Here is a 27,016-nt window from a genome sequence, read left to right as displayed (position 1 = left end):
TCCTTCATGTGAGATTTTGTGACCGAGATAGTCTACCTCTGTTACTTTTATCTTGCACTTCTCCTGCTTCACTGTCAACCCTGCCTCAGTTGGACTTTCACACACATTCCTGAACACAGTATTGTGCTCTTCAGCAGTTGCCCCATAAATCAATACATCGTCTTGGAAACACACAGTGTTCAGTATGCCATCCAGCACTTCCTGCATCATCTTTTGAAAAACAGCAGCAGCTGAAGCCAGTCGGAATGGCATCCTCCTGAACATATACGCACCAAATGGGGACGAGAATGCGGTTAAGGGCCTGGACTCCGGGTGTAGATCAACCTGATAGTACGCCATGGATAGATCGATCACGGAGTATAACTTAGCATTTCCCATTGTGCTCAGCATCTCATTAATATTGGGGAGGGGAAATCTCTCAACCCAAATATTCTCATTAAGGCTGCGTAAGTCAATGCAAAGGTGAATGCCTTCTCCATTTGCTTTCGAAGCTATAACAATGGGTGCTAGCCACTCGGATGAATTAATGGGTTGCATGACCCCAAATTGGCACAGTTTGTCTAGTTCTACCTTTAGAGGCCGTCTCAAAAGAAGGGGAACTTGGTGGGTTTTGTGGACAACAGGTTTGGCACCTAGTCTGACTTTTATTTTGTGTTGATATTTTCTCAAAAGTCCCAGATCATCAAAAAATAGGCTCGGGAATTTGTCACATAGAGTGTTGCCCCACTCAGAATCTTCCACTAGGATAATGTGTTCTCTATTGTAGGGGTCATGTATGATGCCCAGCTCCTTCTGGTGTTTCCAGCCTAAAAGTTTAGATCCTTCACTCACAAGATATACTTTTCCTACTGTGGACCTTCCTTTAAAGTTTATTTGTGCTTCCATCATACCCACCAGGGGAATAGGATCTTTGGTGTAACCTTGTGGAGTGATGTCAGGTTTATTTATTACAGTACTTTGATCTCCCAGAATTTTTTTGTAATCTTCTACATCTAAGGTAAAGGGAGAACAAGAGTCCGCAAACATTTCTATTGTTTTGTTTTTCAGCAATATTTTACATTTTGGATAATCTGGATTGGAACCATTGCACATACTTTTCACTTGGATAATAAATGTCTGGTGTTGTTCACTCTCCACATTAACTGCTTTGACTTGGCAATTGTCTCCGTCCCTACAAATTCTGGCTAAATGTCCTCTTCTTTTACACTTCTTGCAATTGGCATTGCAGTCGTACAGTATGGGTTGTTGGCCAAATGGTTATTACTCCCACATCTGTAACATTTTAGGCCAGAGTGTTCTTTTATGGATTTGTTGAATGGTTCCCCTTTTCCTGTATCCAATTGTTACTTGTGCATCTGACTAACTGGTTTCTTATTAGTGAGTCATTAAGTTCCCCAAAATCACACAGTTGGGTGAGACCTCTTAACACAGCTATGTAACTCTTAACAGATTCATTCTTGCCTTGTACACGGTTGAAAAATTTGTGGTGCTCAAGAACAACGTTTATTTTGTCACCAAAATGGTTTCCTAACTTTATAAGAGTAATGTCGTACACATCCAGTTCCTCACCCTCTTCTATTTCCGGTTCTGCAAGGTCTTGCATACTTTGTGACCATATACCCCCAAATTATGTAAGAGAATATGCTGATGCGCACTGCTGAGAATCTTCCTCCCCCCAAGGCAATTAAATATGATTCAAATAATTTAGTCCATTCTTTCCAGTGGATATCTGGTTCCCCACACTCATTTAAGAATGAGGGTGGTTGACTGATGCCCGGTGTACCCATGCTTGAACCTCAGGGACAGAGGGATAGGCAGACAATACTGCAGAGAGAACATGGAGAAAATCCTTGGAAGAATATGGGGGGCTAACAACAGCCACGAGGGGCGTCACACTAGAAGACACCTGTGAGGAACAAGGTGAGCAGGAGGGAACTCTAGGATGGTAGAGGCTGCAGTGCGTCATGTAAAAGCACCTCACAATATGAGCAAGCAACGATGGAGGAGCTACACACACCACAACCTTTTGTGGCCAGGAGCGGGGAGCCTGGGCAGAATAATGAAGTAAAGACAGAACAGTCACATGTGGGAAATACAGCCTTGTAGTGGCAAAGGTCACAGTTAGGAACGCAAGTGCACCTCACAGTGGGTAGCAGACTGATGAGAAACAGTCACGCCATGAACTTGAATGAGGAAACAAAGGTGGTGGAACTTTCGCATTTAAGGAAAAACAGGCTAAGGCAGCAAAGGTCGTTGTATGTGTACCTTCTCCACCGTTGCTTGCTCATAAGCCCCAAAGACAGCCAAGTCCCTACATTCTTATGATACGTAGCATTTTCAGGACACAAAACCCTTTCTTAGTCTTCTGTTTTACCATTTCTGCCCCTACACTAGAAAGATCTACATTGCAAGTTTACAATGAGTAAATATAGCTGAAATGTATTCATGGATGCCGCGGTCATGGCCATGAAAACTGGTCTGGGATTGCAGGTCAGAATTTAGTGAAAGAGTCAGAGGCTCTGTAGCAATAATGTTCAAAAGTTAGTTGGTCACTTTACAGACATATAGGCTGCTGTCGATGTAAACTGAACAGGTCAGCATCAAAGAAATGAAGCACTGGTTTAGCTGACGACGGTTATGTCACGACCAGATACGCTCTAACGATCTCTGTAGCTGTGAGGTTGAGCCAACCCAGGGGGCACTCACAAGGTGGGCACCAGACCCCTTTCCACCATCACTTCACCCTGCCTGAGTATGTTGAGGATGTTGATAGTGAAGCAGGCTCCATACTCCTCACAAGCTGGGGGTAGACCCACCATTAACGTGAAGCCTATTTTTCCCATGTCCACACCCCCTCTCCTCTACAGGGGGCTTACTTCTTTCTAAGGGAAGGGACATATTATGAAACAGGTGGGGTGGACCTCACCAAGGTCAAGTAGCAACAATTTTTAATTAGGTTGTTATTTGTTTCTAGAGCAATCACTAGCACTCTGTACCTAGCATATATCCACAAACTGCAGAGGTCTGCATAAGGTGCAACCAACGATGCACCTTGGGCAGATAGACGGGCAGGTTGGTCCCAGTCTCCTCTTGGTTTTTGGAACAGTTTTTTGCCAAACATCTTCGAAGTCCCAAGTTTTGTCTTTTGGCCATCCGGGCACCATTAACACCACCATCAAGAGTCTAGGACTGGAGGTTCAAGATGGTTGGAGCCTTTTCTGTCCCTGAGGCTCTGATCAGTGTAGTGTCTGGTGAGTTAACAAAGATGGAACCCTTTTGGCTTATGATGGACTCAATTGAGCTGTGACATATGTGTTAGAGGAAATGCAATGAATACTGGTTAATTATGTTGAGTTTGCAGTTACACTCAGACGAATAAAGACGTGTAATACTAAGCTCCGTGTGAGGCTTAGTCATTGGGGGCACCCATGCTGGGAAGATGCTGCAGCTGGTGACAAGACAGGGGATAAGTATGCCAAAGATCGCAGTCTCCCTAATGGGCAGGGCCATTCTATTCAAAATGATGGCTTTGCCCCGTCTGCTATACGTGCTGCAGAGCTCGCCATTCCCGATCCCGGAACAAGTCTTCAAAGCGGTGGAATCAGAGCAACGCTCCCTGTTGTGGGGCGGGGGATGTCCAAGGATTGCTCTTCGAAAACTGCAACGGGGTCCTTACGATGGGGGACTGGCGGTGCCCGACATCCGCCTGTACTACTGGGCGATACAACTGATCAATATCAATGGATGGGTGTTCGCCCCACAGGAGGAACCGGCATACCGAGTGGACCGGATGGTCCTGGGGGAGGGCTCCTACTTAGCAGCTCTTTACTCCAAACCACGGCGCGACCAATCCTTGCCTCCCCAAACGGCGGTAGTGGTAGATGTATGGCACCGAGCATCAAAACTGCTTGGATGGGTTAGGAGACTCACGGCCCAGACGCCCTTATGGAAGGGGGACTTCCTTAAAGAAGTGGTGAAACTCTGTGACCTGCGACAGTGGAGCCTGATCGGTATAGATACGCTGGGGGACGTGTGGAGGAGGGGACAGGCGGAGGAGTTCACGACTCTCCAGTCGGACTTCCAAATGGGGGATGGCGAATTCCTGCACTATCAGCAATTCAAACACGCCCTAATAGACATCTGACACAGGGGGATCAGGTCCCAGAATATGCCCCTCTCGAGGACAGACTGCTGTTAGACCCCATGATTGACAAGGCCATATCACTTACTTACAAAAAGCTCATTAATAACGCTCCTGATATCCTGGGGCAACTGCGGGAGAAGTGGGAATCCGACCTTGGCTTGCTAGAGGACGACGACTGGAATGAAGCCCTGCAGTGTCCTAGGGAGGTAGCGATCCGAGCCAGATTCAGATTGGTGCAGTTGCACATCCTCCATAGGTCTTACACCCCACGAACGACACTACTCAAGATGGGGTGCGCAGCGTCACACTTTTGCCTGAGGGGCTGTGGGGAAGAGGAAACATTCTTTCACATCCTCTGGGATTGCCCTAAAATCCGTACATATTGGGTGAGGCTGAAAGACATAATGGAGGATGTAGTGGGGGCAGAGGTTCAGTTGGAAGCTAGGTGGCACGTTCTGGGGGTCACGGGGGACATTACGTGGCCCAAAGGAGATAAGATGTGGCTGGCCTTGGTGAGTATGGTAGCCAAAAGGAACATCGCAAGGCTCTGGGGAGTGACTTAGTTCCGACGATTGAGGAGTGGGAACCGGATGTAGATTGGTGCCAGAGGGCAGAGAAAGTCATCTATGACAGCAGGGGGTGCCCCAAAAAATGGGAGAAGATATGGCAGGCGTGGAGGAAGTATAGAGGAGAATGGATGGATACCCCGGATACATCAACTTAGGAGTTCCCCCCATGAGGTACCACGTACTACATACCTTGGACACGACCTCTCCTTGGGAGGCCCTGGGCACCGACTGATAGTAGAGTCTGATCACAGCACCGAGGGATGGGGGAGGAGGGTAGCAGGGGGGCGGGTTCTGGCCAAGGGAGGGGAGGGGTGGGGGAGAGGACGGGGCGGATTAGTGGACCAGCTTATATTCTGTGGGGGCAAGACCTGGGGGTAGACTTTGGTGCTACCCATTAATGACTGTTGTAATCTACTCAATTAATGTATGAAGACCACTGCTTTTTCGCTAATACCTGATGTGTCTTTTGATGGAGCTGTTTTGTTTCAATAAAAAGATTTTTTTTTAAAAATGTAAATACATTTTTTTTTTAAAAAGAAAAAAAAAAGTATGCCAAAGATCGACAGTTCTCTCCCAGAGAGTGTGCTGAGGTACAAGCAAAGTACTTGTGGATGCCATGTGTACTGTCGTTGAAGTACAGAATAGACGCTTAATGCATGTGGAGTCAAAGCACAGCTCCAACCAGTTTTAAGAAGTTGAAGACAACAAAAGCATTGCAGAGAAATGTACATATCGGTAGACTAGAACCTGCTGATCAAGCCGTAAATAAAGGTACTGAGATGGTACGAAATATAAAATCATACATTATACAGAGCGTTACTGCCAAAGGTGGATATGTTTAGATACAGAAAAGAAGCAATAACGAAAGTGCTGTCCGACAGAACAATGACCAAGAAAGCATACTACCATTGCACTTACCAGTGCCTCAATAAATGGAGCTCAATGGCCTCTTCACTGGAAGGAGAGACCAAAGAAGAAGCACAGGATTTGTGTTTACTGAGTTGTCCAATACCTGAAGCGACCCACCACCAAAAACTGCCATATGGTGGCTCAGAAGTACTCCAGAGGTCTCCAGAAAGTAAAAGGGCTCCGATAAACACCAAGTCGGAGGTCACAGTCATAAGACTGCTTAGGACAACCCAGAGGCTGATACATCAAAGAGCCTCAGAGATGGCGCAGATGACCCAGGTCCTAGTGGACAGTTCACAGTTCCAGAAAGAGCTCCACCCTCGATATCATCCATTCCCATAAATGGTTACAAAGCTGCTGACTTCCTGAAACCACCACCACCTTTCGATACCGCCAAAAAGCAAAACATTGGTGCTAGATGGAGTGTATGGATAGAGACAATGCATGATTTCATTGATGCACTTTAAGAGAGTGTTAACAAAAAAATTAACAAGTATCTCAAAAATATTTCAGGTGATGCTGTAAAAGAAGTCAAAAGAAAATTCTGCAAACTGATGAAGAAGTCACATACCGTCAGATTAAAGAAGCTTTGAATCTCAAGCTTAAAAGAATGCCAAATGTTGATTACAAATGATACATTTTCAATCAAAAATGCAAAAAAATGGTAAAACCCTTGATAAATTTGTAGAGAGACTCGACATTCATCAAAGACTGTAAGTTTAAAGAATTCAATGATGAAGAAGCTATGCATCGTAGAGTTATTGATGGATGCTTGTCAGATTCATTCAGACGTTGAATGCTGAGAGAAACTCTTTGTCTTGAGTGAGCGTAAATGGCTGCTAGAGCTGTAGAGCATGCTGCTGACATGGAGGCCGATGGTGCCCAGAATGAATCCGTCATGAGTGTAAAAAGTAAGTCAAAGCAATAGATTGAAGGTCACAAAGCAATATCTAAACGTAACAAGAAGTTGTGTTTCAGGTGTGGATTTTCGTTTCCCCACAAAGGTAAATGTCCCGCCATTGGACAGATATGGAAAGGCTGTGGGAAGGAGAACCATTTTGTAATAGTTTGTAAAGCAAGGAAAAAAGTAAGTGTTTCATGGCGTGAATACAAAATGACCCCCTGAATGTTCAAGAAGCATTGTTCTGCGCACGACCACAAGGCCAGGAGGCGACATCAGTTGAGGCAAATCGACACTGAACGAAGCAGATTGTCATCTAAATCATCTCCAAACAGTTCTTCAGCATCATATCAAGTGAAAGTGAAGAAGATGTTTGTGCTATGTCAATGTTTACCTCAGAAAAGCGTGCGTATGTTGGACTTGTGGCATGTGAAGAGAATTGCCAGTCAAACAAAAGTTGACATGCCAAAGCACCAAAGTCATTCCAACATAGCCCGAAGATTACACTGAAAGTAAATGGTTGTTCGATACCTTTTTATTATTGACAGTGGTGCATTGATAAACATTATGCCTGAGGAGAAATACAATGAATTATCTCAGTTACGGCAACTTGTGCCATTGAAAACTACAGTGTCTACATGGGCTGCATCAATCCCATTAAAATGGTAAAGTTAATTTGTAGTGACAATCAAGTACAAGAAAACTAAGGTTCAATAATCCATCCATGTGCTTCAAGGTACAGCGTTATGTGCCAGTTTACTCAGCTTCAACCCAGCTGCTGATATGAAGCTGATTTCCATAAACTACAACATGAATGCTCACCATGAAATAGATAGTCAGTTCCCTTCTTTGTTTCAGGGTTTGGGAAAGCTTAAGACTATGAAAGTAAAGTTGCATATTAATAAGGATGTCCATCCTGTTGCTCAAAGACATAGGTGAATTGCTTTTGATTACGAGAAGCTGTTGAAAAAGAACTTAAATCGTTACTCAAGCATTATATCATTGAGCATTCTACTCGACCAACACCATGGGCTTCTCCCATAGTGGTAGTGCTCAAAAAGGAAAATGAAGGAGCTGCACACATATGCATTGATATGCATCAGGCAAACAAGGCAATTGAACGAGAGTGACATCCAGGTCCTCACATTGCTGACATGATAACACAATTAAATGGTGCAAGGTTTTCTCTCACCTTAATTTAACCACTTGGCTGCTAAGGCACCTGATGAGCTTCCATTGACTTTCCATTGAAATCAATGGAAAGTCCATGACGAGTTACCCTTGTCATTAGCGCTGAAGGGGTTAAATAAAGGTTATCATCAGTTAGAACTTGAAGAAAATTGCAGGTACATTGCAACATATTCTACACATGTTGGACTGTTTCAATACAAAAGACTACATTTTGGTGTGTCATCAGCTGCAGAACTTTATCAAGATGTCATTCGACGTATTGTGCAACCTGTTATGAATGCTTTCAATTACAGCGATGACATATTGGTTTTCGGAGCTACACAAAAGGAGCACGAAGACGCACTCACACAAGTAAGTTGTTTAATTGCTGATGCAGGTTTGACTTTGAATGTAGATAAGTGTGAGTTCCATAAGACAAAGCAAATATTCTTCAAATGTATCTTTTCTGATGGAGGTATGACACCAGATACTGCTAAAGTACAGCACTGCCAAATGCTGATCCCAACAATATGTTTCTATGGTGTGTTAATTTCTTGGCTTGGTATGAATGCGAGAAAAGTCTTAAGAAAATCAAACAAGCCATTGAAAATGCTATTGAAATGGCATATTTCAATCCAAAGTTTTTGTTGATGCTAACCCAGTTAGGTCAGGTGCTATCCTTGCACAGCACAGTGGACGCCCAAATGCTTGAAGGCATATTGTGGCATATGCAAGCAGAAGTTTGTTCCAAACAGAATGTACTTATTCACAACCTGAAAAAGAAGCTTTGCCAAGGTTTGGGCTTGTGAACATTTTCATGTATTCCTGTACGAAAAGCCTTTTATGCTGGTAACTGATCATCAAGCTTTACTGACTATATTTGGCAATCCAAAGGCCAAAATGCCTCCTCGCATTGAACAATTGGGGACTACGATTCTAAGAGTACAATTACACCATTGGGCATCACCCAGGGAAGGATCAGAACCTTGCTGACTACATTTCCAGAGAGCCTATACAAGGTCATGGTACTCCATCCAAGATGACTGAAGCTTATATCAATTTAATTGTAAAATCAAACACACCACCAGTTGTTTTGTTAACTCAAAGTATCACTGCCACAAGCCATGATAGTGCCATGCTAAAGTTGAAGGATATAATCACATATCAGAAATGGAACTAACACATTCGGCCTCTCACCAGTGATGGTAAATATGAAAAGTACAAAAACATCAAAGATGAACTGTTCATAACTCAGGAAGGAGTTATACTGCAATGGTCAAGAATCTGATTCCAGAGAATCTGCGATAGAAAATAGTTGAAATGGCACATGAAGGGCATCATGGAATCGATGTCACAAAACTAGCTCCCCAAGACTGAGTCTGGTTTATGTATCTCGATGAGAGGGTTGAAAAACAATTAAAGGCCTGTCATCTATGCACCTGCCTTGCTACAAAAACTACTCACCACACCTTAAACATGTCAGAACTCTCGAAGCTTACATGGGAAAGTAGCCATTGACTTTTTAGTCCACTCGACAATGGACATCACCTGATGGTGATAGTGGACGAATACTCATGATTTCCATTATTTAAAGAACTCTCATCATCCACTCAAGACCGAGTCATTGAGAGACTATATGGCCTCTTTGTGACATGGCGTGTTTCAGCCATAGTAAAATCTGACAATGGCCCACGCTTCAATGGTCGCGAGTTCAAAGACTTTTTAGAGCATCTAAATATAAAGCATCAGAATAGCACACCTCTGAGAAAACAGGCCAATAGACTTGTCGAACACTTTATGAGTACAGTAAAGAAAGCTGTGCAGCGTGTTACTCTTGAGAAGCTTAATTTAAAAACTGTGTTAAACCCTAAGTAGAGTATCATTCAACACCTCACTCGATCATATGTGAAAGCCCTGCGACACTGATATTTGGGAGTACCATGACAACCAAGTTACCTCAATGGACCAAACAATGAAAGAAAACCGAGAGTGCCACTCGTGAGATGGATTTGGTGAACAAATAGAAGATGAAAGAGTACACTGACAAAAGTCGTCATGCAAAGAAATTCATCTTTAAGAAAGGAGATCGAGTGCCCACACGACAAATGTGGAGAAGAAAATCTGGTGCTTCATCTGATGCAGAACCTTTCAAGTAGTGTCTACAAAGGGACACATGGTGACTGCCTAGTTCCGTGGGAAGTCTATCACCAGAGACTCTTCTCATATTAGGCATTTTACTCATTGTTCATCCGATTTAGACTGGTTCTGGAGCCTCTGAGACTGCTGTTGTCCCTTCACCATTAATGCAGATCCTGGACATTACAGGTGACTGTTCTCAGTTTCTAGTGACTACATCAGGTCAAACATTTTGAATGCCAAGAACATTGATTGAGGAGCTTTAGTTGTACATATCGATATATATTTTGCAAAACAAATTGTAATTGGTGTATTCAATAGAGGTAGAGATGTAGTAACTTGTGAGTTAACAATGATGGAACCCTTTTGGCTCCTGATGGACTCCATTGAGCTGTGATGGATGTGTTAAAGTGGAAAGCAATAAAAGCAATTAAGGCTGGTTTAGAATGTTGTGTTTGCAGTTACATGCAGGCGAATAAAGATGGCTAATGCTAAGCTCTGTGTGTGGCGTAGTCATTGGCAGGTACCCAGGGTGGAAAGACGCTGCAATCAGGAGGCCAGCCAATTAGCCCATGGAGTCACTCTGGTAGTCCTGGGGTTAGCAGTTGAACACGGCTCAAAGCAGCAAGGTAGGCTCCTAAGGGATCAAGACAGGGTTCATGCAACAAAGCAGTCCTTCCAGATGCAGCAAAGCAGTCTTCTAAAGTACAGAGCAGGCCACAGAAGAAGGCAGTCCTCTGAGAGTCCTTCCACAGGTCCAGAAAGTGAACTGAAGAGTGGGTCGGAGGGTCCTATTTTTATACATGGTGCCTTCTTTGAAGTAGGAGAGGTTTCTGGAGAATTCCATTTAAAGTGCTTGACGTTTCCTGCCTTCCCTGCCCTGGCTCCAAGCTGGACGCATGAACAATGCAGTGGTGACAAGTCATTAGTGTGAGGGGAAGGCACAGCTTATTCAGTTGCATTTAGGGCTGTGTCCAGCTCTGTCCTATCCGGCTAGTGATGGCCCATCCACGCACACCTAATCCCTCTATTGTGTGGCTGTTTGGGAGGAATTAAACAAAGTTCAACGTCTAACTACACTCAGTCATTTCACCCAGAAACTGGCTGCAGGCACCAAAATAGCTAGAGCAGGAAAATTCCAACTTTCTCAAATTGGTGTTTTCAAACCTGTTACCTAAAATCCAACTTTACCATTAAATAGGATTTTAAAGTTCTTAGATACCAAAAATTAAATGCTGGCCTGTTCCCAAGGAAAAGTTAGCACTTATTAAATGTAACAAGGCAACCCAAAGGTATAATTGAGAGAGGTAGGCCTCAACGTAGTGAACAATTAATTTAGGAGTTTTTCACTGCCAGAAATGTGAAACTTAAAAGTACATGTCCAACCTTTTTCTTACAGAACACCCTGCCCTATGGGCTAACTAGGGTCTACCTTAGGGGCGACTTATATGTAATATAAAGGGAGTTTAAGGATTGGCAATAGAGATATTTTGCCAAGTCGAATTGACAGTTTAAAATTGAATTCAGACTGCATTGGCAGACCTGGGACATGTCTTAAGGGGCTACATAAGTCAATGGTGCAATATGTGCAGCAGACCCACTAGTAACATTTAATTTACAGACCCTGAGTATTTGGTATACCATTTTAAATGTACTTATAAGTAAATTAAATATGAAACTCAGGTGTAAGCCAATTTAACAACATTTTAAGGAGTGAGTACAAGCACTTTAGTAGTCCTAATGCCAGCAAAAACGAATTCAGAAAAATAGGAGGGTGAAGGTAAAACGTTTGGGGGAAGACCATCCTAAGGTTGACAAGTCTAACACTGGGCTTTTTGCATGCAAGGATGAGTAGCATTTTGCAACAATTTTTTAACAATTTTGCCATTCCTTTTTCACCTGTAAACATGGGCTTCGTTTTTGGCTGGGGTAGCAGCTTTTACCAATGCCTGTCCTTTGACATCACTTGCACTGCTCCCTGCTGCTGCAGACAAATCCCAGAAAAGGCTACTGCAAAAGCACACTGTCTAAATATCATGTAACCCCTCCGCTGCGCTGAATGTTCTGCGCTGGTGCGGAACGTTCTATTGCGCGGGCGGGGCCGCGACGTTCAGCGGACGTGCACAGCACTACCGAGGGAGTGCACGCGACGTCCGCTGAACGTGGGCAGCACTGAAAGGGTTAAACCCTTATTTATTTTGCTTACCCTTGAAATTGAATCGTCCCTAAAAAGAGTGTACTAAATGTTCATTTCATCTCAACCTGGCAGTACATCTTGACCTTAACTGGTAGCACAGAACCTCACTTAAGTTGAGCAGCAAGCCTGGCTTTAACAGCCACTTCCTGCCTTGACAAGAACAGATTAAATTTGCTTTCTATATGCTTATTTCCTAAATCACTGTAAAACATTTTCCAAAAGGTTCTGAAAAAAAATCCATTCTTACGAGGTTGCATCCTGAAAGCAATCTAGCAGACAGAAGCTCCCACAAATTGCTGTCAAGCAATGACTGCCCTATTCATCTCTCTTAATACTGTTAGAGTGAAAGCTACAAGTGCACCCATCAGTCTAACTAAATTAGAGAGGGTTCATACGAGGCAGCCGCACATACAAGCAGACTTAGTAACAGATGTGCGCCTCAACAGGAAAATGACAGCAATCCTGGTAAAAGGCTTTTATTATTTACTCTCAACAACCATCTATCAGCTCAGCGTGGCTATTGAGGAATCATTGCAGTAATCCTGTTAGGGGAATGCAATAAAGAGAGAGACACTCTAGTTAAAGGGCCTGACTCCTGCCCGCAGCAGCATTCAAGCAACATGGCAGATATGCCATCAGCAGGACAGCATCACAGACCTTCAGGCAGTCAAACAAAAGGACAAAGCACACCTTTTTACCAGCATGAAGGTGATGTAATATGACCAGACATTTTCGATGTTGACAATGCATAAGATTGATGCATTGTTTAGGAGGTCAACTGCTACAGCCAGATAAGATAACATCTTTGTGTTCGTGACAAACCATCCTAGGTATTTCACTTTTTTGTGTATTTTCTGACAAAAGGTGACACAAGAATTACTTTTTCAAACTATGATGTATTCAAGAAGAGTCCAATATTCTCAATCGATATATTCTCAGCAGAAGTCATACAAGAGGGTCATGAATATGTTACGTTGGATTATGTTACATGCTTCTTATTCAGTGTTTAATCACCCAATTGACTTTTGTCCACTGTCAAAGATGAAAGCTGAGTTTGAATCCATTTACCAAAAGTTAGCGGATTCTGTATTTTTCAAAAACTAGAGCGGGAGAGTTCCAGAAGGAGGGCTCAAGCACAGGGAATGGGCAGCCCACAGTCGCTGGATTTTAGTTAAATCCCTGGAACCGCAGTTTTTCTTAAACCTTTTATTTCTACCTGTGAGGTGGATGTACACTGTGAAAAGATCTACATAACGATGTTTAGCATTAGAATATTCCCCACCAGATTCCCATTCACACTCCAACACGTTTGGTTGACACATGGAGTGCATTGGTAGAATGCAAAAAGGACTGTGCTAAACCATGCGCTGTTCCCCTTTATGCAAGTTTAAAATGGGCTGCAAGTTAGAAGCGGCAGTTCACAATACAGTACACACTTATGGGCACTTCACTGCAGTCCTGACGAACGTTCAAAAAGAATAGCAGAAGTTTTCAAATTAAATTCGTATAAAGATTTGTTTCACCCACCAATAAATTGTGCACAGTTTTTTTCTGCAAGATATTGGCTTACAGTTCAGACATCCAAGATTTCCGATTGCCCATAACTGTTTATTCCCTACACATTTATTCCTATGAACTTCAGGTTTTCATCGACTACAGATTTTTCCGGATAAAAATACTCCTGAAGCGTAGCATCTGTTCAGGTATCTTCACTGCTTGGCTGCATCTTTGATTTTAAGGTATTAACGAAGTTCCCGTGGGAGTGTTTCAGGATTGAGACGTATGTGATGAATCCACAATAACTTATCCAAACCAAAACATTAAGACACCAATTTATGAAAAATAAGGAATATTCATCAACGCTTTAGTTTTCTTTAGTTACTTGCGTATTCATTGTTTTTTTTGTATATATTTCTTTTTATTAGAAAAACCAACAAACAAGGCATGAATATAAAATACAGAGTGCATAGCTTGTACCGAGGTGGAAAATCCCTTTGATCTACCATAATACAAATAATACAATAATGGGGGAGGGGAGGAGAGGAGGGGAACAAAAGAAAAGCAACTTAAGGTCAGGGGGAAAGTGGAACATCTATGATGGTAGTTGCTGGAGGAACACATATGTCACCCCGATATCGGTTCCAAGGACCCCAAATTCTATGCCATTTCCGGGGGCGACCCCGGGCCAGATATACCGTTTTCTCCCGAAACATGCACCAGTCCATGTTCTCCATCCATACATCAAGAGTGGGAGGCTTCTGTGATCCCCATAGCTGCGCTATATTGCGTTTGGCGATCATGGCCCCCAAGGTCACCCACTGAGTCTGAGCAACATTGTAATCAGTCGGCTCCCAAACATTCAGAGATTAGTGAATACGACTCATCTGAGGCAGAAGCCGGAGGACAGACAGCACGATTTTATGAATTGTAAAATTTGCTATTTGTGTGTTTTTAAATACCAGCTTGTTACACACCCTGCCCCGCCGCATTCATTGCCCGCTCCTTGGGAGTGCCACTTTTAAAAAAAACTCGGCGCAGACCCCAAAATGCTTGCCAACTTCCGGCCCATCTCTCTGTTGCCTATGTTCTCAAAAATCCTGGAGAGGCATATTAACATACATCTTACCTCTCATGTGGAGACTACAGGTTTTTTACATCCGTCCCAGTCAGGATTTCGCTCCCACTTCTCCACCGAAACAACCCTCCTGGGGGTTACTGAGAACTTACGCACCTGTCTTGATCATGGTGAGACTGCGGCGCTTATTCTTCTAGACTTAAGCGCTGCATTCAACACGGTCTCTCACCCCATTCTTCTGAGAGCTTTGAGAACGGCTGGAGTGACTGGCCCTGCCCTTAGTTGGCTGGCCTCTTTCTTAAATCACCGCACCTTCCAGGTCGTCTCTTCCGGTTCGTCCTCCTCTGTCCGTTCATCTGCGTATGGTGTCCTGCAGGGGTCCTCACTGAGCCCTATGCTCTTTAATATCTACGTGAGACCCCTAGCAACCATCGTGGAAGACGCTGGTCTCTCCCTTTACTCATACGCAGATGACACTCAGATCCTTTTTTCCTCTCCTCGGCCGCGGCTAACGCTCCATCTGTTCTCAAACTTGGACTTAGCCGAGTGGCAGAATGGATGCAGGCGAACCTCCTGAAACTGTACGGAGATAAGACGCAGGTGCTCATTCTGGGCAAGCAAAAACACCTCTGGAGCCCTGCACACTGGCCGTCAGAAATGGGCCCACCACCCCTTCCAGTGACCCAGGTTCGCAACCTTGGCTTTGTCCTGGACGATTCGCTCTCCATGCGGCATCAAGTGGTTAAGGTGGCAGCCACCTGCTTCTCCATCCTGGGGTGGCTCCGTAAAATCTTATGGATGCTCCCAGTATGGACAAGACGCTCGGTGGTCCAGGCTTTAATCACCTCTCCCCTGGACTACGGCAATGAGCTCTACCTAGGAGTTACCTTGGAGCTTCAGAGGAGACTTCAGCTTGTGCAGAATTCAGCTGCCCGACTCCTCTGTAAGGTCCAGTGGAGATTTCCAATCTCCCCCTTCCTTAGAGACCCTCATTGGCTCCGTATCGCTAATCATTTCAAATTCAATGCCCTTTGCTTTATGCATAAAATCGAGCAAGGGTAGGCCCCAGGTTACTTCCAGGCCCTTGTCCAACAATACTCTCCATCCCGTCCCCTCAGATCATCAGGTCATGGCAATTTTCTGATTCCGCGATTTAAACTGGCGAGAATGGGCGGACGCTCCTTCTCCTGTGTTGCTCCCAGGTTGTGGAATTCTCCTCCAGCTACACTGAAACTAGAACCATCTCTGTTAAAATTCCGCAAAGACCTTAAAACCTGGCTCTTCTCCCAATAACAACTGCGATGCGTAATCATTACTCCACTGGCGCCGGGAGACCCCTTGTGGGTAGCTGCGCGCCCTATACATTCAATTACAAATACACAAAATACAGTAAGCAGCGCCTGGCCTCGGGCAGGAGAGCAACACCTGTAACCTCCTCCATCAAGTCATGGACTCATTTCCAATAATAAGCAACTTCCCGACATTCCCAAATAATATGAAGAAATGTACCCAACAATCCACAACCCCGTTTACACAATCCCTCCTCAGAAAAGCCCATCTGAACCAGACGGGGACCCGTGACATAGACCCTGTGTAAGATTTTCAGTTGAACCAATCTGAGTCTCGCTGGAATCGTGATCTCCTTAAGAGAGGAGATCGCAGTCTGCCAGTCCTCATCATCTAATTCAAGGCTGTCACGGGTCCAGAGATCACGCAAATGGAGCAGAAGGTCTGTCCTGTCGTTAATCAATTTCTTTTAAACCAGGGAGATAGTACTATCGGGCATATGGCCATCCAACACCCGATCCTCCAGTGGGGTATACCCCGGTATTACTTCCCCCTCCTGAAAGACCGACATCAGGGCATGTCGAACCTGGGCATAGCGGAAGTATTCCGTTTCACTCAAGTCAAACTCCGCCTGTAAGGCCGAAAACTGCTTCACTCGCCCCTTGGCCCATAGGTCTCCCACCTTCGTAATGCCAATGAGATCCCACTTATCGAATCCTTTAGTATTCCACAATTTGCCTAGTCTATCAGAGCCAAAAAGCGGGGTCGCTAGTGTCAAACGATCCTTTCATCCCAACGAGCTGGTGACGTCTTTCCAAATGCGAACGGCCGACTTCGTTGGCCCCGTCAAAGAGCCAACCACCGATTTAGTATACAACGCCCTATAATAGTCACCACCGGGCAGGAGCCACCGGTCCATAGCAAAACCAGGGTTCAACTTCGGGCCATACATACCATGATTATTTGCCCCAAATTGTGATGCCCAATAGTATCGTTTGATATCAGGAAAAGCTATACCTCCATCATTCCATAGGAGTGTAAGTTTGGCAAGCGCTATGCGAGGCCTACCATCCCATACCAACTTCCTCTGAAGACCCTCTACCGCCCGGAAATAGCTAGCTGGAACCACATCGAGCGTATTCTGGAGGGCGTAGAAAAAACGGGGGAGGGACATCATTTTAAAGAGAGCCGCGCGTCCGAGTGGCGAAAGCGAAAGTCTACGCCAACCTGCAACGTCCTGTCTCAAACGATCCAAAGGAGGGACAAGATTTTTGTTACTCAAACCCTTCCTGTCTAACTTGGATGGGCCGATTGCGCGGGAGGAGAGGGGTGTCACCACTGAGCACGTAGAGATACGACTTCGTCCAATTGATAACCAGGCCCGAGTTTTTGCCAAAAGAGGTCAATACGTCGCACAGTACTATCAATGATTTTCTGGGTGAAGTCAGATATAATAAAATATCGTCCGCATACAACGAGGTACGATCTTCGTATTCCGGGGACCACTGAATACCCCTCAGGGAGGGTTCCCAACAGATCCACGCTGCCAAAGGCCCAAGGGCTAATGCAAACAGGAGAGGTGATAAAGGACAACCTTGACGGGTACCACGCCCAAGACCAAACGCATCAGAGACACGACCGTTAACAACTATCTGTACGAGGGGGTCCTTGTAGAGAAGCCGCACCCATCCAATAAATTCCGGCCCGAAACCAAATTTAGCTAACGCCGCCCATAAATACAGCCATTCCACAGTATCGAAAGCCATAGTGGCGTCCAATGACGCCAAAATGGCTGACTCACGCAGCGTCGCAGCCCTCGCGAGAACACCATGTAAACGCCTGAGATTCAGTGCTGTGTTACGATGCGGAATAAAACCGGATTGATCTGGATGGATTAGATCACTTATAACAGTAACCAATCTATTGGCCAGCAACTTAGCAAGGATTTTAGGTTCAGCATTTTAAAAGCGAGATCGGCCAATATGATCCACATTTGTTTCTCGGCTTCCCTCCCTTATGAATCACGACAATCGTCGCAAGCAAGCTGATCTCGGGGGAGAAAACACTGTTCTCGAGATTCTAAAAATATATCCCGTAAATAAGGAGCAATTTTATCAGGCCGAAGCTTATACAGCTCTATCGGCAGACCATTTGGACCCATAGCCTTACCCGAGCGCAGGGAACGTATCGCCAATGCCACCTCGTCCGCAGTAATTTTGCTATCCATAAGCTCTCGGTCTGCGTCAGATAGACACGGCAGGGCGATATCTTTTTTTTTTTTTTTTTTTTTTTTTTTTATTGATTCAGTTCAAAACCGATATCTTTTCATATTCATAATACAGTTATGATGTTATACACTTCCAAAATAAAACATTTAACCTATGTAAATAAATAATAAAAAAAAAAAAACAGTACATTAAATAAATATTACAAAATATAAGACAGTATTAATGTTACGCTACAGTGGACATCTTCCTTGGTCTAGCTTTATACAAACTTCACTCTTCAACCCCCATATGATCAATCATCGCCTGCCAAACCTTAATCCCCCTTTGCTTTTTCTTAATTGACTTAGTACAATATAGGTTGTACTCCAGGTAAAACACATTGTAGAATTTCGCTCTCCACATCTCATAAGCAGGAGCTTCCGGTTTCAACCACATTGAGGCAATACAGAGGCGAGCCACTGCCGTCACCATAAATAACAGGTATCTATACTTACGATACGATACAAACACATCCAAGTCACTAGATAAACCAAAGATAATCATTTCCTTGGAGATTATAACATCAACTTTTAGCATACTTGAAAGAAATTGTACAATGGATGTGAAGAATGAATTTAACACATTGCAATCAACAAATATATGAACAATGTCAGCCATATTAGTTTGGCATCTAAAACATTTCCCATTATAACTGTTGCCCCACTTTGCCATTTTTGCAGGAGTATGGTAAAGATTAAATAAAGTTTTGTAGTGCTGAGCACGTAAATTCGCCGATAGCATAATATCGGCCGCGATGTTAATAGACTCTTGTAAGGGTACAGAACTAGTAACAAGCCTCGTCAACCATTTGGACTCCTGCAATGCAAGGTCGTCCTGATGTAATTCGAGTAAATAGTTATATATAATACCGATCCGTGTCGGTCTATTAAGTATTGTCAATAGACCGTTAGGCAGTATAGATATTGAATTTAGATGCTTAAAAATAAAGTCTCGTAACTGTAAATACTTAAAAAAATCATTCTGTTGGATTGCATAGGTGTCTTTGAGCTCTTGAAAAGATAACACTACCCCGTCTTTAAACAGTGATCCAACCGCTTTTAAACCTTTTTCCCCCCAGATTTGCATTCTATAGTCCCAAAATATAGATGGTAATAGTGCCGGGGAGTCGCAAGGAGTGTGATAATTAATGCGATGCAGCTGCATGATTTTACTAATCATGCGCCAACCCTTAAAAGCAGTATACACCAACTTAAATTTCGTTCTCTTGTAATAGCTAGGCTCATAAAAACGAAGAAGCATCTGTCGTGCTCGTGGGCCAAGTAATAAATAAAAAATATCAGGGTCCTCAAATTGAGGTGGGTCATTTCCATTTACAGCAAACTTTATATTCTGTAACAAACAAGACAAATAATATAATATACAGTTTGGGACGGCCCAACCTCCCCTCAACATAGGAAGTGTCATGAATTTAGATGCCCGACGTGGGGATTTCCATCCCCAAATAAACCTTTCAACTGTTGCTTGAAGTTTCCGCATTTCCAAGGGTGGTACCTCAAGTGGGACTGACCTGAAAAAGTACAGCACTTTAGGAAGTATAGACATTTTAAGCACATTACGTCGTCCCACCATCGATAAATGTAAGCATTCAATTTTTTCTAGTTGTTGTTTTATAGAGCGTATAAGATCAGTCCAGTTAACCATGACCAGATCGTGAAGAGATAGTCTAATTTTAATACCAAGGTACTTGGCTTCTGGGGTTACTCGATTATCATTAGGGCATAATCCTGATGTACATACAATTTGTGTTTTTGAAATGTTAAGTTTGTATCCTGCTACCCGACCAAACTCTCTAGTTATAGCTTCAATCTCGGAGACTGCGGTGTCCGGGTCTGATGTCACAACTGCAATGTCATCTGCATATGCAAGCACACGCATGCTGCCCCCCGGAAAGATCATGGATGGTATATGTGATGATATGGTTAACGCCTGCAGCAGTGGGTCGATGTAGATAGCAAATAAGAGTGGCGAACATGGACATCCCTGGCGTGTACCACGAGAAATATCTACAAACCCTGACAACTGTCCTGACAAAGAAATCTGTGCCCTTGGATGCCTATACATAACCTGGATGGCCTGCAAATAGCACGGTCCAAATCCAACTTTAGTCATAACAGCCCACAAATACGGCCATGAGACGCGATCGAACGCCTTTTCTGCGTCTAAGAATACTAAGCCTATATTCTTATGCGTCGTCTCGGCGTAATCCAAGGCTGCAATGACTCGGGAAACATGATTTGTTGTATCCCGCCCAGGTAGGAATCCATGCTGTTGATTAGAAACCAATCCCGGGACCACACAGATCAGCCGGTTCGCAAGAATTTTAGAGTAGACTTTGACATCCACATTAATAAGCGATATAGGCCGATATGAGCCAGGCAAATATGGAGGCTTGTCTTTTTTCTTAAAAACTGATATAGTAGCGTCGTCCCATGATGGCGGTGGATTCCCTGACTGGGCAGCTATGAACGTCTCCAGCATGTCTTTTTTAATGATTGGAAACAGTTTAAGATATAGCTCTAATGGCAGTTTATCAGGGCCCGAGGCTTTACCCAAAGCTAAACATGTAATGGCTGTCTCAAGTTCTAGCATCGTAATTGGGGCTTCCAATTCCGCTCTTTGTGTATCCTCCACCGCATGTCCCGAATAACACCTGTTGACAAACTGCTCTATTAACTCTGGGGAGGCATTATCTTGAGTGTAAAGCTCGGTATAGAATTCTTGGAAAACTCTCATGATGCCTTCAGGTGTCTCTATCCTCAAACCTTGTCTATTTTCAATAGAGGATATATGTTGCATCACCTGTCTTTGTCGCATTCTTTGAGCAAGACACCTCCCTACCGTCTCACCGTATTCATACCTTTCAGCCTTATACAATTTATATTGAGAAGCAATTTTCTGACTCCAAACCCCTATAATTTTCGCCTTAGATTTTGCCACTTTATCTTGAGTATTACAACAGTCCTGTCCTCTCCTTATGTCACCCATCAACTCACATTCTGCATTAGCCAGATCTTGCAATAGCTGTTTCATTGTTTCCTTTTCCTTACGTTGCATTGCCCAGCCATAGCTGCATGTCTCACCACGCAACCCCGCTTTGAAACAATCCCAGACCATTGCACTTGTTGAGGATCCTCTATTAATATCGAAAAACTGTTGGGACCATTCTAACATTTGAGAGACATACAGCGTATCTACCAAAAGTTTCTTATTAAATGTAAAAAGTCTTTGCATGCGAGGTGGGCTACAAATTGTCATATCCAACACTACGGGTGCATGATCTGATGTGATACGTGGCATTAAGGACATCCGAGCACCTACTAACAGGTCTCGAGTTGAAAAAATATAATCGAGACGAACAAATTTTTTATGGGGGGAAGAAAAAAAGGTATAGCCAGGATCTAGTGGATTTGAGAGTGGCCAGCAGTCTACCAAACCATGTTGCAGCAGTAATTGTCTCAACCCCCTAAATACCTTCGGTTTTCGACCCCTATAGTCTTTAAAGGTTGAGTCCCATGTATTTATATCCCCATGGATGTTGAAATCTCCCATTACCAACACGGGGGTACCCCAAAGTGCTAATTCAACATTCAGAAATTCAAGTATAGAAGGGTCGTCACTATTTGGGCCATATACATTACATATAGTCATAGGGGTATTCCCTATCCTACATTCACAAATTGCCCAGCGGCCCATATTATCAGCTTTAACTCTTGTAGATACAATACCTAACTGGCGCCCCAAAATAGCAACACCCCGGTTCATAGTAGACTGTTGTGATACAACTAAAACAGTATACCCTAATTCGTTCAGCACTTTACGGTTTCCCCATGATATGTGTGTCTCTTGGAGACAGATAATGTCTGGTTGTATCAAACGTATTTCATGCATCACTTTCCTACGTTTTAACACATTATTCAACCCACAAACGTTAAAGGAACATATTCGAAAATTAGTACTAGCCATTTTTTTTACTTAAAGTAATAAATAACAACCATCTCTTACATCCAGAGCATTTCATCTCAATATCTCTCACGTCTTGTCGGTCTTGAAATGAATTTTTTTCCCCTTTTTTACCCCCCACCACCGGATGCCCACCCCCCACCCATCATCCCCCAGAGCACCCCCTCCCCCACCCCAGTGACCCTCCCCCAACAATGAGGCAATAGGGCCTATTGCCCCTTGATGTGTGTGAGAGTACCTCCAATGGCTGTGGAGATCATTATCGAAACTAGAAACAAAGAACCTTGAGATTTCAAAAAATAAACAAAAGTGTCACATGGTAACCAAGTCTATGTCATCTCAGGGTAATGAGTTCAAATATTCTTTGGCTGAGACTTCCGTTGTAAAAAATCTCTTATGCCCTTTATAAATCGTTTTCAAAGTAGCAGGTTGCAAAAGGAACACTTGCACCTCTTTTGCTTGAAATGCAGGAATTAATTGGAGCAGTCGCCACCGGTTCTCCACTGTAGCGTGGCAATAGTCGGGGCGGACAAAAAATTCCACCCCAAGACCTGATCTCTTTTTGTCTGGTCGTGCAAGATCATAAAGTAGCTGTCTAGCCAAAAAGTTATTTAAGGAAATCAAAATAGCCCGTGGATATCGCGTGCCTTGGTTTGCTCGTGCTGGTTGTGGCCGAAATGGAAAACGATGAGCCCGTTGAATTTCTTGCGCCCATTGCCATTCCTTGACTTCAGGAAATGTATCATTAAGTAAGTCTATCACAAACTGACGCACATCTTGGCCTTCGCGGCCCTCGGGCACACCCAAAATGCGTAAATTATTACGCCGTAGCCTATTTTCTAGGTCGGTCAGCTTTGCGTTCACATCAAACTTTTGCGCCTTGATTTCCTTAATCTCACTTTCGTTTTGGGTCATTTGATCTTCAAGTGCAGAGATGCGCCCTTCTGCTTCGGTCATTCTGTCCGTAAAGTCATTGCAGGTTTTTGCTAAACGGCGATCAGTATTCTGTAGCTTTTTACAGGCATTATGAGTTTTTTGATGGTCCGCTTTGGCCTCTAGACGTTGGTCAGAAATTGCCTTCAATACTACGTCCAATGCCGCCTGAGCCGTCGAGCCCATATTATATACTGCTCCGCCTGATTGATCAGCATTGGAATTGGGATTATTCTCGATTACTGCCCAGTCAGGAATTTCTGTGGGTCCAGGGTGGCCACCATTATCATTAGCCTTATTGCTAGCAGTCAGGTCTGCCCAGTTTAAATTCCCTTGCTCAACAGCAGTGAGATTGAGAGATAATCTCCCAGTGTTTTCTCCATCCTCCTCCAGGTCACCCTCGTCTTCCTCCTCCTCAACCTCTTCCTCTATCTCTTCTGAGGCATAGGAGTGCTCTGAATGTTCGGATAGTGAATAATATTCACTATCCTTGCTGCCAATAAGGTCCCCCTCTCCGGAATCAGCTTTATTCACTATGATAGAGGTCGGTGTGGGGGTAGATATTAGAGTATTGGTATAGTTAGAAGCAGCTTGTATGGACCTGGGGGAGACTACCAAATCTGATAGTGCCTCCGTCAGGGTAGTATCTACCACATTGTCAATATTCTTCATATTTTCAATATCCCCTTTAGGCTCTATACCCTCGATGTTCTCCTTTTGGGGGTTGACCTCAGTTCCTATATCGCTTGTGGCCTTTTTTGATTCTGAATTAGCAAGGATTTCACTCTCAGGAGGGGCTGCTAGCTCACCAGCAGGACTTACAGAGGCCGATACTACGTTCATTATTTTTGATGTCGCCATTTTGCCCTTAGATTGAAACATTTGTGTAATCTTTGGAGTTCCAGCCTGGAGCCCGTCAGTCTCAATAACATTACTAAGGTCCTGCTTACTTTTAGCCGCTAGAGCTGCGCGTGTGCCAATCTGCGTCTCCCCAGTCGCTCTGGTTTTCCCGCCACGTGCAGTTTTAGGTGCCATAATGAAGAGTCTATTTATTTCTTCTTTCTTAAAGTCAATCTAGCTATCTAATTAGTTTGAGCAACGGAATGAAAACGTTGAAAATATGGGTAATAGCACCAAAATACCTGGTAGCTGTCTCTGACGCTGTATATGCAGCTGCACGTCAGCAGAGTTCGACACCAGTCCCCCTGTATTTAGACGTAAGGTCACAAGTCCACAGAGAGAGAGCAATATATCTATAAGCTCCACCAAGCAGCTCAGTAGTATTCAATGAGCCACTTGAAACATCGCTTGATCCGCTGTTTGAGCCTTTACTCCATTATTGCATTTGCAGCATTTACATCATTCCCGCAGTACTCCACCGCTCTACAGCTCTGCAGCTCCGTGTGCTCCGTGTGCCGTGTGTCTGAACCTTCGCGTCTCCACAGCCCCTGCTGCCTCCGTCTCCACCTACAGCGCCGGTTCAGCCGAATCCGCACCTGGGTCGGTGTGGCTCCTCCTATGCCTCGGCTCAGGCTCCAAGTCAGCCTGAGGTCTAGCCCCAGTATCGGCGTAAAAATGGTGAGTTTGCAATCCGTTTGGAATCTCTTCTAGAGCGCCGCTGCTGCCGCCAGCACAATCACTGTCTTCTCGAACAAAAAACGGAGTTTCTCATAGCCAGAGCCAGCTCGATCTCCCAGCCGTTTTCGGAGCCCTCACACTCGCGTCTGACCGTCAGACGCCATCTTGCCTCTTGCAGGGCGATATATTGCAACAATAAGTGAGAGTCTTCCTCCGGTCTACTCGAGACCGGAGAGTAGACTGCCAGAAAATGCTCAGCAAAGCTTGCCACTATCTCTGCCGGGTCGGTGATCCGAGATCCCTCTGCAATCTCAAGCTCAGGCACCACGCGACTCGCTCTATCTCTTTTATTCAGCCATGCTATCAGCTTACCCGCTTTATCTCCGACATCATACAGATGTCCCTGTTGCTCCCGACCAAGAGCCTTCACAGTATCAGTAGCTAGCGTCTTATATTCCAACTGTTTTAACCGCAAAATATGCATTTTGGCGCGGGTTACTTCTTGTTCTAGATCTAACTCCAAATCCGCTATTTCAGTGTCCACCCGTAGTATATCCTCAGCTCTCTGTTTCTTGACTCCAGCAATCAAAGACAGGGCTTGTCCCCTCACCACAGTTTTGAAGGCTTCCCACAACGACACCGCGGAAAAGACCGAGCCCTCATTCTCCTGAAAATAGAGATCTAAGGACAGAACCAGTTCCCTACGGGTCTTAGCATTTCGGAGATACCAAGGGTTAATCGGGGCTACCTGTCCCTCGGTCCCCGACGCCAATTCGACCCGAAGCCATATAGGGGAGTGATCTGAAATACCTTGAGCCATATGTTTGACCTCCGCGACAGAGGAAGCCTGTACCGCTGGCACCAACACGTAATCTATCCTAGAGTGGCTGCCATGTGCACCGGAATGAAATGTGTACTGTTGTTGGGTAGGATGTAACAATCTCCAACAATCCACCAGGCCTAAGGTATCAATTTAACCAGGCAGCCAGCCATGCGCTCCCCTAAGGTCCCTATTATTTACAACAAGGGGTGGTGAGGGACAGAGTCTCTGAATTAAGCAGAATACTCTCACCCAGTCAAGAGATCAGGGCTAGATCCAACACCGTTTTTTAGCTCATTGCACCATCAGATGTGAGTCCCTTGCTCATTGCACCATCAGGATTCAAGCAAGCCGGGCCGAAGACGCCTGAAATGGCAGAAACCGGTCCCCGGAAGCTTGCTTCCTTCCCAGTGTAAGAATTGGCTTTTGTAGTCGCCCTGTTCCCATGATGCACTGGGCCAGGGACAGACTAATTTGCATACAGCCAGGTTCTGAAACTGGGATGGTGCAATGAGCTAAAAAACGGTGTTGGATCTAGCCCTGATCTCTTGACTGGGTGAGAGTACTCTGCTTAATTCAGAGACTCTGTCCATCACCACCCCTTGTTGTAAATTATTTTGTCCACCCTAAGCGTGGAAGGGTATACTCAGATGTGAGTCCCTTGCTCATTGCACCATCAGGATTCAAGCAAGACGGGCCGAAGACGCCTGAAATGGCAGAAACCGGTCCCCGGAAGCTTGTTTCCTTCCCAGTGTAAGAATTGGCTTTTGTAGTCTGGTCTGCCCTGTTCCCATGATGCACTGGGCCAGGGACAGACTAATTTGCATACAGCCAGGTTCTGAAACTGGGATGGTGCAATGAGCTAAAAAACGGTGTTGGATCTAGCCCTGATCTCTTGACTGGGTGAGAGTACTCTGCTTAATTCAGAGACTCTGTCCATCACCACCCCTTGTTGTAAATTACCCCTAAGGTCCCTAGGCGGATGTCTATCAAGCATACCAGACACAACAGCATTGAAATCCCCACCCAGGATCAAAGAGCCCTCAGGGAGATCAAGTAAGACCCGCCCCAGATCAGCAAAGGTGTAGATTGCAAACCCGGAGGTACATAGACAGAAACCAGGGAAAGTGTCCGACCCTCCCAACGCCCAGATATGGCAACATATCTCCCCCTATCATCAAGGACTGTATCATCAATCTCAAGCGGGAGAGAATTCCTGACCAGGATTCCCACCCCCCGGGAACCAGAGGAGAACCCCGCGTGGGCAACAAGACGATAACCCTTCCTATTCATAGCATAGCACGTATTCCCGATCAAATGGGTCTCCTGGAGTAAGACCACATCAGGGGAATAACGTTTTAACAATTGCAATACAACCCCACGTTTTATCCTATCCCCCAACCCATTCACATTCCAACTCACCAATCTCTACCCTCTACCCCATCACGAAAAAGGAAAAAGATCCAACCTCGTCCAGAGTCCAGCACTTCAATAAAAGAGTCTTGCAATATGGTGCCTTGTAAAAAGAGAAACTGGAATCCCAACAAAC

Source organism: Lissotriton helveticus, chromosome 4_1 (genome assembly GCF_964261635.1).
Source record: "Lissotriton helveticus chromosome 4_1, aLisHel1.1, whole genome shotgun sequence".
Classification (NCBI taxonomy): domain Eukaryota; kingdom Metazoa; phylum Chordata; class Amphibia; order Caudata; family Salamandridae; genus Lissotriton; species Lissotriton helveticus.
Note: the sequence above shows the minus strand (reverse complement) of the source record.